General features: G+C 47.4%; 1 protein-coding gene across 1 annotated transcript in view; it reads left to right on the forward strand.

Annotated features, from left to right (window-relative positions):
• The window catches only part of DLGAP2 (DLG associated protein 2), a 1,782,978-nt gene that overhangs the window by 1,635,427 nt on the left and 131,384 nt on the right, over nt 1–16,167 (forward strand). The gene's annotated exons all lie outside the window — the stretch shown is intronic.

Consider the following 16,167-nt stretch of genomic DNA (forward strand, 5'->3'; position numbering starts at 1 on the left):
GCCAGGTTCTGAGCTGGGATGGGGCAGTGAGATAAATAACGGTGATGGATCAAGCCCTGATCTTTGGACTGGGTAAGAGTGGTCTGCTTAATTCAGACACTCTGTTCATCACCACCCCCTTTTCTGTATCGTTTTTGGCCACTATAGGTGTGGCAGGGTATACTCAGACATGAGTCCCTTTCTCACTGCTCCATCAGGATTCAAGCAAGCCGGGCCGAAGAGGCTGTAATGCCAGAAACCGGTCCCCGGTAGCTTGTCTCCTTTCTGGTGAAGAATTGGCTTGGTAGTTTGGTCTGCCCTGTTCCCATGATGCACTGGGCCAGGGACAGACTAATTTGCATATAGCCAGGTTCTGAGCTGGGATGGGGCAGTGAGATAAATAATGGTGACGGATCAAGCCCTGATCTTTGGACTGGGTAAGAGTGGTCTGCTTAATTCAGACACTCTGTTCATCACCACCCCCTTTTCTGTATCGTTTTTGGCCACTATAGGTGTGGCAGGGTATACTCAGACATGAGTCCCTTTCTCACTGCTCCATCAGGATTCAAGCAAGCCGGGCCGAAGAGGCTGTAATGCCAGAAACCGGTCCCCGGTAGCTTGTCTCCTTTCTGGTGAAGAATTGGCTTGGTAGTTTGGTCTGCCCTGTTCCCATGATGCACTGGGCCAGGGACAGACTAATTTGCATATAGCCAGGTTCTGAGCTGGGATGGGGCAGTGAGATAAATAACGGTGATGGATCAAGCCCTGATCTTTGGACTGGGTAAGAGTGGTCTGCTTAATTCAGACACTCTGTTCATCACCACCCCCTTTTCTGTATCGTTTTTGGCCACTATAGGTGTGGCAGGGTATACTCAGACATGAGTCCCTTTCTCACTGCTCCATCAGGATTCAAGCAAGCCGGGCCGAAGAGGCTGTAATGCCAGAAACCGGTCCCCGGTAGCTTGTCTCCTTTCTGGTGAAGAATTGGCTTGGTAGTTTAGTCTGCCCTGTTCCCATGATGCACTGGGCCAGGGACAGACTAATTTGCATATAGCCAGGTTCTGAGCTGGGATGGGGCAGTGAGATAAATAACGGTGATGGATCAAGCCCTGATCTTTGGACTGGGTAAGAGTGGTCTGCTTAATTCAGACACTCTGTTCATCACCACCCCCTTTTCTGTATCGTTTTTGGCCACTATAGGTGTGGCAGGGTATACTCAGACATGAGTCCCTTTCTCACTGCTCCATCAGGATTCAAGCAAGCCGGGCCGAAGAGGCTGTAATGCCAGAAACCGGTCCCCGGTAGCTTGTCTCCTTTCTGGTGAAGAATTGGCTTGGTAGTTTGGTCTGCCCTGTTCCCATGATGCACTGGGCCAGGGACAGACTAATTTGCATATAGCCAGGTTCTGAGCTGGGATGGGGCAGTGAGATAAATAACGGTGATGGATCAAGCCCTGATCTTTGGACTGGGTAAGAGTGGTCTGCTTAATTCAGACACTCTGTTCATCACCACCCCCTTTTCTGTATCGTTTTTGGCCACTATAGGTGTGGCAGGGTATACTCAGACATGAGTCCTTTTCTCACTGCTCCATCAGGATTCAAGCAAGCCGGGCCGAAGAGGCTGTAATGCCAGAAACCGGTCCCCGGTAGCTTGTCTCCTTTCTGGTGAAGAATTGGCTTGGTAGTTTGGTCTGCCCTGTTCCCATGATGCACTGGGCCAGGGACAGACTAATTTGCATATAGCCAGGTTCTGAGCTGGGATGGGGCAGTGAGATAAATAACGGTGATGGATCAAGCCCTGATCTTTGGACTGGGTAAGAGTGGTCTGCTTAATTCAGACACTCTGTTCATCACCACCCCCTTTTCTGTATCGTTTTTGGCCACTATAGGTGTGGCAGGGTATACTCAGACATGAGTCCCTTTCTCACTGCTCCATCAGGATTCAAGCAAGCCGGGCCGAAGAGGCTGTAATGCCAGAAACCGGTCCTCGGTAGCTTGTCTCCTTTCTGGTGAAGAATTGGCTTGGTAGTTTGGTCTGCCCTGTTCCCATGATGCACTGGGCCAGGGACAGACTAATTTGCATATAGCCAGGTTCTGAGCTGGGATGGGGCAGTGAGATAAATAACGGTGATGGATCAAGCCCTGATCTTTGGACTGGGTAAGAGTGGTCTGCTTAATTCAGACACTCTGTTCATCACCACCCCCTTTTCTGTATCGTTTTTGGCCACTATAGGTGTGGCAGGGTATACTCAGACATGAGTCCCTTTCTCACTGCTCCATCAGGATTCAAGCAAGCCGGGCCGCAGAGGCTGTAATGCCAGAAACCGGTCCCCGGTAGCTTGTCTCCTTTCTGGTGAAGAATTGGCTTGGTAGTTTGGTCTGCCCTGTTCCCATGATGCACTGGGCCAGGGACAGACTAATTTGCATATAGCCAGGTTCAGAGCTGGGATGGGGCAGTGAGATAAATAACGGTGATGGATCAAGCCCTGATCTTTGGACTGGGTAAGAGTGGTCTGCTTAATTCAGACACTCTGTTCATCACCACCCCCTTTTCTGTATCGTGATTTATAGCATGGCATTGGTTTAAGTTTAGAATGCTTTATTGATATAATAAACAAAGTAAAACATAATTACAATGTTATATAGCAAAAGGAAATAATTGCAAAAAAGTATATATGACAAAATGCAGCCAAAACCCTCATGAGGAAAAAATTGTATGTAGAAAAAAATGCATTTTAACATTTTGAATAAAAGAGGGAGAGAGAAGAAGAAGCAAAAAAAAGAAGGGGGTAAAGAGAGAGGGAGGGAAAATAATTCAGAAGTTAAACAGTAATAAATCATCCTATAAAACATTAAGTATAATAAAGTTATAACGATTACATTAGTACCATAAAAACGAGTGAATCAGGTAGCAATTCTAGAGAAAAAAGAGTTTAATGATGACCACAACAAGTCTTTTTTGATTAATAGAGGTAATGAATTGGCAAAGGCATGATTAAGCCTGCCATGATGACATAATAAATTCCACCAGGCTTGAGATGACATTTTTGAAGTGCCCTTCCAATTGGTGGTGATGATCTGAAAGGAAATAGGTAAAAACAAGTCTATAAATTCGCCAACATTACTTTGGACATCCCATAGAGGCAAAGAACTACCCAAAAACATGTACAATTACAAAAGAAAAGTTTGAAGATAAAATGTCATTTAGTTTCAACCAAATACGAGACTAAAAGGACTTAACCAAAGGGCAATGGAAAAACATATGAAGGAAATCACTGCTCTCATAAGAGCAAGACCAGCATTTATTGGAGTCTAACAACTTAAATTTGTGTAGTTCCGAAGGAGTGAAAAAAGTATGTTATAAAATATAAAGTTTGTGTAGTGCTAGCTTAACGTGAAGAAGTGCGTATTTTTGACCAAATAGAATCCCAGGTTTGAAGTGAGAAATTTTGGGCCAAATCTTTCTCCCATAAGAGTTCTAATTTAGATTTAATCCTAATATCTAGAGAACGGGATAGCATTTTGTAGATAACAGCTCCTTTAAGCGGGGTAGAAAAATCAAGTGGGGAGGGGGAAACCTGGGCAGTTGTATTAGAGGAATAATCCTGGGAAAGGAGATGAGTCAGGGAAGCCGTCAGTAAGGGATACTGAAGAGCATGTGTGGTGGAAATGCCAAAAGATTCACGAATGTCCGAAAAGTCCCTAGGGGATCTATCCTTCAACAAATGGTCTAGAGTAATAATGCCTTTATCAATCCATTCCTCCCAGTTTAACTCTCTGTTATTGATCTTTAAGAATTTATTGTACCAGATTGGAGTATGAGAGAATTGATCCGCAGAGGAAAGATGAGTTTGAAGCAAAGAAGATGCAAGAGCTTTCGGATGGGTACAGATGGGTGTGGAAAAACCCTTCGGGGGTTGAGATAAGCGAGTAACCGTAAGAAATGAAAAAGGTGTGAATTGAGCTTGTTCTAACAAACTCCAAGCAGTTGTAGGAGTGTGAGGAGATTCGGTTAAAAAAGTCCATATTTCTTTCAAGGTAAATGCAGAATGATAACATCTGAGATTGGGAAAGTTGACTCCACCTAAATCTTTGGGTTGCTGAACATGAGAAAGTGAAATCCTAGCTTTACGGTTATTCCACAGAAATTTGGTTAAGGTGCGATTGCTGGTGCTAAAAAAGGTGAGCGGGAGGGAAACTGGCAACATTGAAAGATAAAAATGTATAATTGGAAGGAGCATCATTTTAATTGTGATCAATCTACCCCACCAGGATAAGAAAAGAGGGGACCAGCTCTCAATAAGGACAGAAAGCTTTTTGAGTATATCTGCAAGGTTAATTTTAATAGTTTCCCTGATGGTGTTAGCATATAGAATGCCTAAGCATTTTATACTTTTGGGATTCCATTCAAAACCAGATCCGTGAAACATATGAGAAAGACTGAATTTGTTTAAAGGTAGAACTTCAGACTTATCAATGTTCAGTCTATAGCCAGAAACTAACGAATACTCTTGTAATAAAGAGAAAAAAACAGGCAGAGAAGTAGACGGATTGTAAATATATAACAAAATATCATCAGCATAAGCAGTGAATTTAATGTTGATGCTTTTAAATGGAGACCTGTATAATGTGTAGAACATCTCAGTTTCTCTAAGAAGGGTTCAAAAGCAAGAATGAATAAAAGTGAGAAAAAGGACAACCTTGCCTAGTACCTCTAAGGAGTGGAAAGTATTTAGATTTACAGCCATTTACCCAAATGGAAGTAGAGGGGGCAGAGTATAACAGTTGAAAGTATTCAATAATAGAGGGACTGAAGCCATGCCATCTCAATGCACCAAACATAAATTCCCAATTGACCCTATCAAATGCTTTCTCCACATCTAGAAGCAAGGTTAATAATATTGAGAAAAGTTCTCAAATTATCTGTAATTGATCGACCTTTGACAAACCGATTGGTAAATATTGATGAGGTTAGGGATTATCTTATTAATACGGAGAGCGTGTATTTTAGCTAAGATTTTACAGTCAGTGTTAATAAGGGAAATGGGCCTATAATTTTTGCAAAGGGAGGCGTCTTTGGGCCATATTACCAAGATGTGCGTTAAAAAACGCACATCGCACAGTTCCCTATCGCCGGATTTTATCGCCGTGTTAGCGCGTCATTATCAACGCGCAACACGTAGGCGATATTAAATCCGGCTATAGCCGGTGATAGGGAACAAAAGCGCGTGAAAACAATCATTGTTGTCACGCGCTAATGTGTGCCTTGATAATATGGGGGGGTGGATTCAGCTTTATGATCCACACCCCCATGTTATCAATGCCTAACACCTGATCAGAGCAGGCCTTGGGAGACGCCTGCCTTGGTAATAGGGTGTTACCACCTCAACCACATTTTACATGTGGTTGGACGTGGGAATGCCCACTTTGCATGTCATTAGCGATGTTCCTCGCTGATATGCAAAGTGGGCTTGAGGCAGGCGTTAGCATGCCCTTGTTAATAGGGGGCTAGAAGTATTGCCGCTTTCTCGGCACAATTCGCCGAAAAAGCGGCGATACTTCACCTTGGTAATATGGCCCCTTGTCATTTTTAGAACCCAAACATAACATAGCCTGAGTGAAAGATCCTCTTGACTCACCAGTAGTAAGAAAATGACTAATCAATGAGAATAACTGAGGGACTAAAAGTTGTTTAAAGTGAAGAAAAAGTCTAACGGTGAAACCGTCTGGGCCAGGTGATTTGTCTTTGGGTAATAGGTTAATAGCATTAATGATTTCTTTCTCCAAGAAAGGAACATCCAAGGATGTGAAGTTAATGAAATCATCGGGAGGTTTAGGGATAGTCCATTTGTTCAGGTGAAGGGGTGGACTCTGGAGTGTAAAGGGAGATATAATATTGAGTAAAGCAGTCAAGAATCTCAGCGTCTGTAATATGCCGGGCTCTGGAATTATCTGTGATAACCGCAATTTTAGATTATTGCTTTCGAGGTAATTAGCTAGGGATTTACCTGCTTAATTCTGCCCACCGTACATTTTTGCATGGAATTTAACGAGATTATTGCATGCGGAATCCCAAGTGTATTCGTTTTTTTTTATGTATTTCTTTATTAGGTTAAATCTCCAGAACATTAAAACAAGCAAAGTACAAACATACAGCTTAACTGCCTCTGCTGAGGTGGTCCATAAATCAGCAACAATGCAAGACAAGTCTTATAGCGATGATTATGATTGTGGAGATTCCTTTGTCTACCATATTTGCAGCTTCATTGTCGCTTAAACATAACACAACTATAAGAAAATTCAACCCCCCCCCCAGCCCCGCCACCCCCCAACGACCACCCACCCCCTCCCCTGCTGCCGGGTCCATAAAAATTTAAGGTCTAAGTCACCTAATCCCTATGTTGGGTCTCCATGTGTCTCTCCATTGTGTTCTGAAGCCTCCCCCTGCCCAGAGGGCATTTACTCGGAACTGTCCTGTGTCGACTGGGAGTCCTGTCCCGCCATCTCCTGAAGCATTGCCCCCCCAAGCAAGTAGGTCCTCAGGTAGTTTGCCATCCCTCCTGGTGTTCCGCATGTGCCCCTCCTTCGCTAGTGCCCACTCCCACAGATCCGCCCTCCATTTCATCAGTGACGGGCCCTGTTGGGACAACCAATGGATGGCAATGCATCGCCGGGCTACAACTAGGTCCAACATCAGAAATCGCCTGCTTACTTTCCGCTTGGGATCCCAAGAGATCAAGCCCAGGAGACAAGCACACGGGTCCAGGTCTACTATCCACCCCGTCATCCTTGTCAGATCCTCCAGGACCGACACCCAGTACGACTGGATTAGAGGGCACGTCCACACCATATGTATAAAATCCGCCTGTGCACTGCGACATCTCGGGCAGAGTGTGTCTTTGGTGTTATCAATGGCCTGGAGCCTCTTGGGTGAGAGAAAAGTCATATGTATAATATTATATTGAATTTGCTTGAAGTGGTTACTCACCGCCACCTTCCGCACACTCTCGTGTCTCGGACACACCTGCTGCCATTGGTGTTCTATCATTAGGGGGACCTAACTTTTTATCTTCCCTCAATGTCCTGTAGAGGTGGGTCACAACGTACGTCCCCCTGCCGTCCCCCTGCCATCGCTATCATGGTAACCAGGGTGCGGGTGTGCACCGGAGCCTCTGGAAACGAGGGCCATAGTTGCCGCATTGTCGCCGCTATTTTGGCGTATTGGAGAAATTGCCCTGGTCCCAGCTCAAAGGAGGTCACTGCCGCCTGATAAGTGATACATTTATCGTCCAGATAAAGGTCCGACAGCATCAGGCAGCCCCCCTCCTTCCACTTGTCTGTTGACATGACCTGTTCTATCCGGGCAAAGGGTGGCTTCAGCCAGAGATCCATTTCAGGGGCGAACGGCCCGTCTCGAATTAGGCGCCCTACCACTTGATTCATTATCGTGGTCACTAGCCGCACCAGTGGGGGGCGTGGTCTCGTCGCCCCCCTACCTGCCACAGCAGCACTCCCAACTGCCTGTTCCCATATGTACCTGCCAGTAAGGACCTCTCCCAAAAGGGGTCCGTATTTAGCCATGCAATAGCATGTTGCAGTTGTGACGCAAAATAATAGAGTTCTAGATCCGGGACTTCTAAACCCCCTGTGCCCCACCTAGGTTTCAGAACCTCTAGACTCACCCTACACTGCTTCCCATTCCACAGTAAGAGGACCAGCAGGGAATCCAATTCCCTAAAGACCCTGTGCGTAAGTTCATAAAAAGAACCTTGCATTGTTTACAGACAGCGGGGGAGGCCCACCATTTTTATTAAGGCGATCTTCCCCATCAGTGAGAAATTAAGGGTGTTCCAGAAGGCGATACTCCCCTGCAGACCCCGGATTATCCTCCCCATGTTATGCTGGAAGAAGATTGCCGCGTTCCGTCCAATCCATATCCCCAGATAGCGAAGCGTGTCGTCTACCCATGGGAGGCCCATCTCCGGGCATTGGACCCCCTCCCAGTCGGTCTGTTCTCCAATAGCGTAAAGCTGTGATTTTGTTTTATTCACTGCAAGCCCAGAAGCAGCCATAAACTACGACAGTGTGGCCATCATGGTTGGCAATGACTGCGTCGGCCGATTCAAGTAAATCAACGCGTACAGTGACACCACGTGCTCCATGTCCCCCACTCGTATGCCCTGACCCTCAAGCACCGTGCGGAGATGACACACCAGCGGTTCCATTGCCAGGGCAAAGAGTAAGGGGGAGAGCGGGTAACCTTGACGCGTTCCCCTCGTTATGGGTATTATGTCCGACATGCATCGTCCCGTGCGGACCCTGGTCACTGGCTGAGGATAAAGCAGTTTTATCGAATTTACATACCCTTCCCCTAATCCCGTTTTCAAAAGTACCTTCCAGAGATAGGCCCAACGGATCGAGTCGAACCCTTGTTCGATATCGAGAAATACTAGGGTGTTCTGCTGGGCTAATTCCCCCAAAGCTTGCATTACGTGGGCTAGGCGACGAATATTCCGCAGCGTATTCCTGCCCGGAATGAATCCAGACTGGTCATCATAGACCAGCCGTCTGAGATAAGGGAAGAGTCTACTTGCCAGCGCCTGACTGATAATTTTCAGATCTACATTCAGCATGGATGTAGGTCTATGTGAGCAGGCTTGGGGATCATAATTATCATTGCTCTTTATAGAGTTCGGCGGCCAATCCGTCCATCCCAGGGGACTTTGCTGCCTTCAGGTAGGCTATCGCTGCTCGTACTTCCTCCTCCCGAAGGGGGCCTCCCAATTCCTCCTGACTGTCCGCGTCTATACAGGGCAGTTGCAACCCCACAAGATATATCTCCACTCCCTCGGGGCCCGTGGGGGGCTGAGACTCGGAGTATATTTTACATAAATGGGACCGAAACACGTCATTGATCTCCTGTTGGGGATATACCATCTGGCCCACATCGTTCTGCAGTGCCAGAATCGGGTGGGGTTGCGTTTCCGCCCGAATCAGACGTGCTAGTAGCCGCCCAGCCTTGTCCCCCTCTGTGTACCATCTCCGCCTGCTGGAAGTTCTATTAAATTTGCCGAGCAAGGCCCACGTGTCCCCTTGCTGCTGGTGCGTAGCCATCCATTCAGGCAGCCTCTCCTTGTCTGTGGGAAAGTCTTTTTCCAGCGCGGCCAGACATTCCTCATACCCTCGGAGATCACGCTCTAACACCTTTTTTACCCCCACCTCCGTGGACAAACAGATCCCTCTAATTACCACCTTCAATGCATCCCATTCAGTCGCCCTGGTGCTAGCTGAGCCCCAGTTGACGTCCAGATACGCCTGGAGCCCTTGTAAAATTGCATCTTTGTAGGTCGGATCGCCTAAAGCCTCTGTGTTGAGCCTCCATAGTGGGACCCTAGGCCGTGGTCTGTCTAACGTGTACGTGAGCAGGAGCAGGGAGTGGTCGGACAAGAATTGAGCCAAATATTGGATCTCCGCTACTCGGTGCATTGCCGTTCCCTGGAGAAAAAAATAGTCCAGCCTACTATGGGTATTGGCAGCAGGCATGTGGCACGAGTACACCCGGCAAGCGGGGTTGTGTTGCCTTCATGCATCTAATAAGCCATAACTCTGGAGCATCTGTCCCATCGCTTCTCTCGTTCTAGGTTTGGCTTCTAATTTTGGGGGGTACCTATCTGATTCCCCATCAAGGGCACAATTAAAGTCTCCTGCAATAAGTAGTTCTGTGTCTGGGTCTAGGTCTAACTGTCCCAGCACCCGACCTAGAAACGCCCCATCATCACTGTTCAGAGCATAAATATTTACCAGGCATACACTACGCCCATCGAGCGTCCCCACCACCATCACGAACCTCCCCTCCGGATCCTGCTTAGTGTGCATGGCCTTGAAGGGGACTCCCGGCGCCACCCATATCAGTGCACCTCTGGCGAACTCCGAGTAAGATGTGGTGAAAAACTGCCCCCGTCATCTCCTGTAGCAAGGCTATGCTTACCCCATAGTGCCTGAGGTAGGTGGCCACCCTGATTCGCTTAATCATGTTATTGAGCCCTCTAACATTCCATGTTATCAGTTTATACCTTTGTGTATCACCCGTCATTTGTTAGCAGTCGGTGATATCGCAGCACCCAACTATCATACAAGGGACCCCCATAACATTGCAATGTGACTCCCCAAAAAGCAGACATCTTGTGTGTCCCATAAAGCAGCTATGTTTAGACCCGGCAGCAACCCCCACACAACCAGAACAAGAAACCCCAACACCCCCACCCACAGGTGGTAGTACTGCATTCTCCTAACCCGGTCCTGGTCAGAGTACTCAGAACCCCGCCCCAAAGCTCCACCCATCCACTAGACCACCCCCCTCAAATTGTAATCAATGAGTAGAAAAACACAAAAATGTACGTTCTCAAGTCCGGAGGAATCCCTCTCCCCCCCAGCCGACTGACTGGTACCATGCAGCCCCGCCCGACCATTGGTCTAGCCTGGCCACCTCAGCACTCTACAGCCGGCCACTTAATTCTATACTTGGCGCAATAGTGTAACCTCTTTAAGAAACAGGTTTCGAGCCCCCCCCCCCTCTGTCCCCCGAATCTCCGGGCGAACGGCCCTTTTTACAAGTCTCTCGGGCCTGAACTGTTCCCCCTGGGTCAAAGAATAAAGATACTCACAGTGTCCAGGAACCCACTTTTCTCGCTCTTACTACCGGGTCCACAGTCATTTGTCTCAACGGCCGGGCTAGGGGCACCTCCCGACTCCGATTGTGTTTCCTGTACCAAACATAATGGGGAGAGAGTGCCATCCGGACCCACCGTGATACGTCCTTCCTCTGCAAGATCACGTCCTCTCGGGTGCTCATCACCCTCTCCACGTCGCTGGTTCTGCCGCCGCCCACTCCGACGTCTCCGCTCCTGCCAGCCCTGGGTTTGGTCTTGGCCTGCCAGACCCAGCGATTCCATCCAATCATCCGCGTCCAACAGGTTATCGAAAAAATGTGTCTTGTCACCGTGTTGTACTCTGAGCCTGGCCGGGAAGAGCAAGCAATATTTAATATTCTGGCTCCGCATCCTTCGCTTAACCCTTAGAAAGTCGTTCCGCAGATCTTGCACCTTCCTCGTATAGTCTGGGAAAATATGGATGTCGTGATTGTCAAATCTGGGCGGGCCCGTGTTGCGGATGTGTTGTACGATCGTGTCCCAGTCCCTAAAATTGAAAAGCCGGGCTATTATGGCACTAGGCGGGGATCCCGGTTTCGGCGGCGGCCCTGAAGTCCGGAGAGCCCTCTCCACTGCAAACATTTTGGAGAGTCACAGGTTCGGTAAAACCTTGCCAATCCAGTCTTCGAGGAGTAGGTCTGCCGCCGGCCCTTCTGCCAGTTCTGGAAATCCCAGGAAGCTAAGATTATTCCTCCTCGACTGCCCTTCCGCATCTTCTGCCCGATCCTTCAGCCGGGCCGTATGATCCTGGAGAGCTGTGACCGTCTCCCTCAGCTGGCGGACCTCGGATTGCAATGTGCTCGGTCTCCCTACGTAGTGGTAACCCTGTTCGCCACCTTCCTGAGGTCCAGGCGCAGATGGTTGATGTCCATAGCCATCCCGCCATTTTGGTTTCCAATGCCACCCTGGAGTCACGGATTGCCGCTAAGATATTGGCTTTGTCCCGGGCTGCTGCATCCTGGTGGGTCTCCATCTACCGGTCCATTCTGGGGCGTTCCTCCAATGTTGGGCCTGGGACAGTGTATTGCACGATTTTATTTGTCTGTGCTCCCCTTGTAGGCCGTTAGGCCTCTATATGCACAATCCAACTTGCGGGCCTCCGTGCCGCCTGTAGGTACCGGTAGTTGGGGCACAGGCGGGCCACACCGCACCAGCTTTACGTGGGATTCGACCCCCAGTCACCAGGAGCTCATCTGCACAGTCATCCACGCACCCATCCGTGGGCCTGTTCACGACCTCACCTCTGCGTCAGAGGCGCACCCAGGAGCACCAGCACTCCTCATCTCCCCCACCTTGAAGCTCTAAAGGGCCCAATATTCCTTCGGAGGGGAGAGGGAAATGTCACCCAGGCAGCCTGGTCCCTGTGGGCACTGTTCAGTTTTCGGGCCTCCTTGTCGCCCCCAAGCAGTTGCAGCCAGGGTGCGAGCAGGCTGCACCGCACCGGCCTCGCGTAGATTCAGAGGCCGGGGTCCGCGGCGGTCAGCCAGCCATCCGCACACCACCGCCACCACTTGCCTGCACTCCCCCGCCAGGGTCCGCACCCTGTTCCACCTTTTGGCACGGGAACACCGCGGACCTCCGGGGCCCTCTCAGTCGCGTCGGCGTGCCTCACCAACTCAGCAGTACGGAGGTCGCCATCTTCTGGTTTCGGGCTCCGGCGGGTTCGCCGCGTGGATTCCTTCAGTTGCGGGTGATGTTTTAAACGCAGCTCCGGCACCGCGGAGGTCAGGGGGGCTCCCCACCACAGGATCAAGCTCTGAAGCACCACTGCACCAGGATTATAGAGGATTTTGTACTATTGGGGCAGGAGCTGTACGAAAACACGTCTAGCCGGCAGTTTTTATCAGGCCACGCCCCTCCCCAAGTGTATTTGTTATATTGCATTTTTTATTTAATAAGAGTTGACAGAGTGTCAGAACCTTTGGTAGTGAAGTATTTATGCTCAAGAGCTTTGATTTGTTTTAGGATAAGAGTTGAATCCATAAGAGCTTTCTTTTTCTTCAGCGATACAAAGTCAGTAATGAAGCACCTGGCAGTAGCTTTGAAGGCATTCCAAATAAAGTGATATTGAGATGCAGAGAAGAGATTATTGTGAAGAAAATCCTGTATAAAAAGTGTTAATTGTTCAACAAATTGGGAGTCCAAGAGAAGAGAGTTGTTAAAATGCCAGCGACGGGATATAGGAGAAGATGAAGGGTAATCCATATCTAAAATGACGGGGGCGTGATCTGAAATAAGAATGGAGCCAATGTCTCAATTAGTCATAAATTGAAGAGCATGTTGAGTGAGAAAAATATAGTCTATACGGGAGTGAGATCTATGTACGGGGAGAAAAAGAGAATTCCAACATGTCAGGGTGAGAGGTTCTCCATGAAGTCCTCTAGAGGTGATAGCCTTGTGAAATGTTTTCGTCATCTTATTAGGAATGTATTTAGTTTGAGATTTCCAGTCAAGGAAGGGAGCCATAAGTTGGTTGCAATCACCACCCATAATCAATTCATCTGCAACATGAGAAGACAGAATAGTAGAAAATTCAGTCCAAAAAATTAAATCAATGCCAATAGGGCCATAAACAATGCAAAAAGAAAGTTAAATATTATTAACTTTAGCATTCAAAAACAACCATCTACCATTAGTCTACGGCAGACCGAAGACCTCCTTACCTTCAGGAGACTCCTCAAGACCTGGCTCTTCGATCAGTAGCAGCGTTTCCACCCTTCACCCCTCCCAGCGCCTTGAGACCCTCACAGGTATGTAGTGCACTTTACAAATACTATGATTGATTGATTGATTGATTGATTGATTAGTATCATGAAATTCATTTTGTAACAGAACATTTAAAGACTTATGAATCAAAATAACACAGTGCTTATTGTTCACTGCCGGGGAGCAGAAAACCTCTCCTACCCACTGTTTGCACAGTGAAGACAGATCTTGCAACTTAAGGTGTGTTTCTTATAATAGTGCTATATGACATTTCAATCTTGCAAAATGAGATAAAACTCTCTGTTTTTTAACAGGATTACGAATAACTTTAACATTCCATGAAATTACACGAAAGCCAGTCATCGATAACATTAAAGTAATAATAGGCATGAAAGTAAAGGAGAGTTAAGGAAGAAGAAAAAAAGAAGATGTAGACACTGGAAGGGGATGAAAAATAGGAGATAACAAAGAGCAGGGAAAATAGAACTAATCGTTTGATGTGGCCATAAAAAAACAGAGTAAGTGAACAGTGAAGTGCTATGAATATAAAATGGAAAAAAAGAGATTTAGTGGGAAATAGAGCAAAAAAAGGAGGCAAAAAGAGAGGGAGAAAGGAAGGAAAAGGGAAAAAGAAGAGCAGATGATGAGGGGAGCATAGTCGCCCAGAAAGAGCAAGTAAAGAAAGTATGACGAAAAGCCAGAAGGCTTTAGTCATAGTGATCAAAGACAAGAAGGACATTAATGAAGGAGGGGGCAAGAAAGAAGACGACGTGGGAGGACACCGAGGAAGGAAAGGTTTACCATTAGAAAAAAAGGGAAAAAGTCAAAGATAAAGACATAGTGGCAAACAAATGAAACAAGATGGAAGGGAACTTACCAGACATTAGGAAAACAAAGCAAAGGAATAAGTCATGTATGACGAAACATTTTGGGAACATGGATAAGAACATCTGCGTCAGGAACTTCACAAGGAGGACCTAAAAAACAGAGAAGAGAACAAACATGAAAACATTTAAGGCTTGCTCAGCTCCATAGCTTCTCCTTTGTGAACATGAATGAACTTCCAAAGGTCAGCTGGATCATCAAATGTAAAATTTCTGTCTTTATAAGTCACTTTGAAAAAGCACGGATGGATAAGACCATAGCGAGCATTCATGGATCGCAAAGAAGGTCTGAGTTCGAGAAATTATTCACATCGATTGGCAGTTGACTTGCTGGAGTTGTCAGTTCTCTCTGCAGATTTCACCCACGGTCTCGGTGGCAGGTCTACTGGTGTATCGCCCACCAGGGTGCACTGGAAATTGTGTTAGCTCCCTCATGGAAACCATTACGCTTTTGGCATATACTACCACCAACTCTATGACGCAAGGAGACTTTAATCTCCACTTTAACGACCCGACGGACCTGTCGGCGATAGACCTACAACGTGATCTTAAGACCTATGAGGTAGGCCTGATCAATTCTGGAGCCACACACAACAAGGGCCATTTGCTTGACCCGATTTTTTCTAATATGCCCCTTTTAGGGCCATGCCTCTCTACCCCCTTCCGTGGTCAGATCATCTTCTGGTGCCTTTTACTTGGCAATTGGAGGCCAGGACCACATTTTTCCCGAGTGATCGTATCATGGAAAAAGCTTGGTCCAGGCTGCCGGTCGAGAACTGGGCCCTTAGACTTGAAGGCTCGTGCCCCCCTTTAGTTTGTGACCCGGTACTGGCAGACGAGAACATTGGCAACTGGTTGACCAGCTCACTTGAATCTATCCTCCCAAAAAGAAAAGTCACAAAAAGGGAGAAGAGAATAAGCTCTGCTCCTTGGTACACTCCCGAGTTGAGAACTCTTAGGAAGGGTTGTAAGAAGCTAGAGCGCACATGGAGGAAGGAATGGGGCGAATTGAATATCGCTCGGCGATAAGGGCATACAAATGCGCTCTTCGTCGTACTAAAGCACAATTCTTTGAGGAAAGGATCAAAAATTCCTCGAATTCCTCAAGAGAAACTTTTTTAGTGGTTAAGGAACTAATGAGAGTTCCTGAGCCTTTGTCAGTTCATGACAACCCAGGAGAGAAATGCAAGGATCTGGCGAATTATTTTTCCACTAAAATAAAGAACATTTTAAGTGCTCTGCCCCAGATTGACCAGATAGCAGAGAGCAGCAGTCAATCAGTTGGACCCCCCGTATATCTGGAAGCTTTTGAACCGACATCAGTGGAAGAGGTCCTTAAAGTGCTGATCACTACTAAGAGCGGTTCCCCCAGTGACCCGGTCCCTATGAGGATCCTGAAACAGGTAGGAACTACTATTGCCAACCCTGTTACCGAGCTAATTAACGCATCTTTTGCTTGTGGTCTGGTGCCACCTAGCTGGAAGGGAGCAGTCGTGAAAGCCCTCCTGAAAAAGCCTCACCTAGATCCATTGGACCTAGGGAATTACAGGCCGATCTCTTTGCTTCCCGGACTCAGTAAAATCGCGAAAAAGGTTAGTGAATTTACATCTATCACACTTTCTTGAGTCCAATGGCCTGCTGAGAAATTCGCAAACAGGCTTTCGGCCGGGCCAGGGCACCGATACTGCTCTTCTGGCAGTCGTTGAGGAAGCCAGCAGTATTCTAGATTCGGGAGGATCAGTGGCAGTGATCCTCCTGGATCTTAGCGTGGCTTTCGACACTGTTAACCATCAAGTGCTCATTCAACGGCTGTCAGACGTAGGGGTAACAGGAGTGGCTTTGAAATGGCTTAAGTCATTTCTTAGTGACCGGACTTACCAAGTATGGGAA

The sequence above is a fragment of the Lissotriton helveticus genome, chromosome 6 (assembly GCF_964261635.1).
Source record: "Lissotriton helveticus chromosome 6, aLisHel1.1, whole genome shotgun sequence".
NCBI lineage: Eukaryota > Metazoa > Chordata > Amphibia > Caudata > Salamandridae > Lissotriton > Lissotriton helveticus.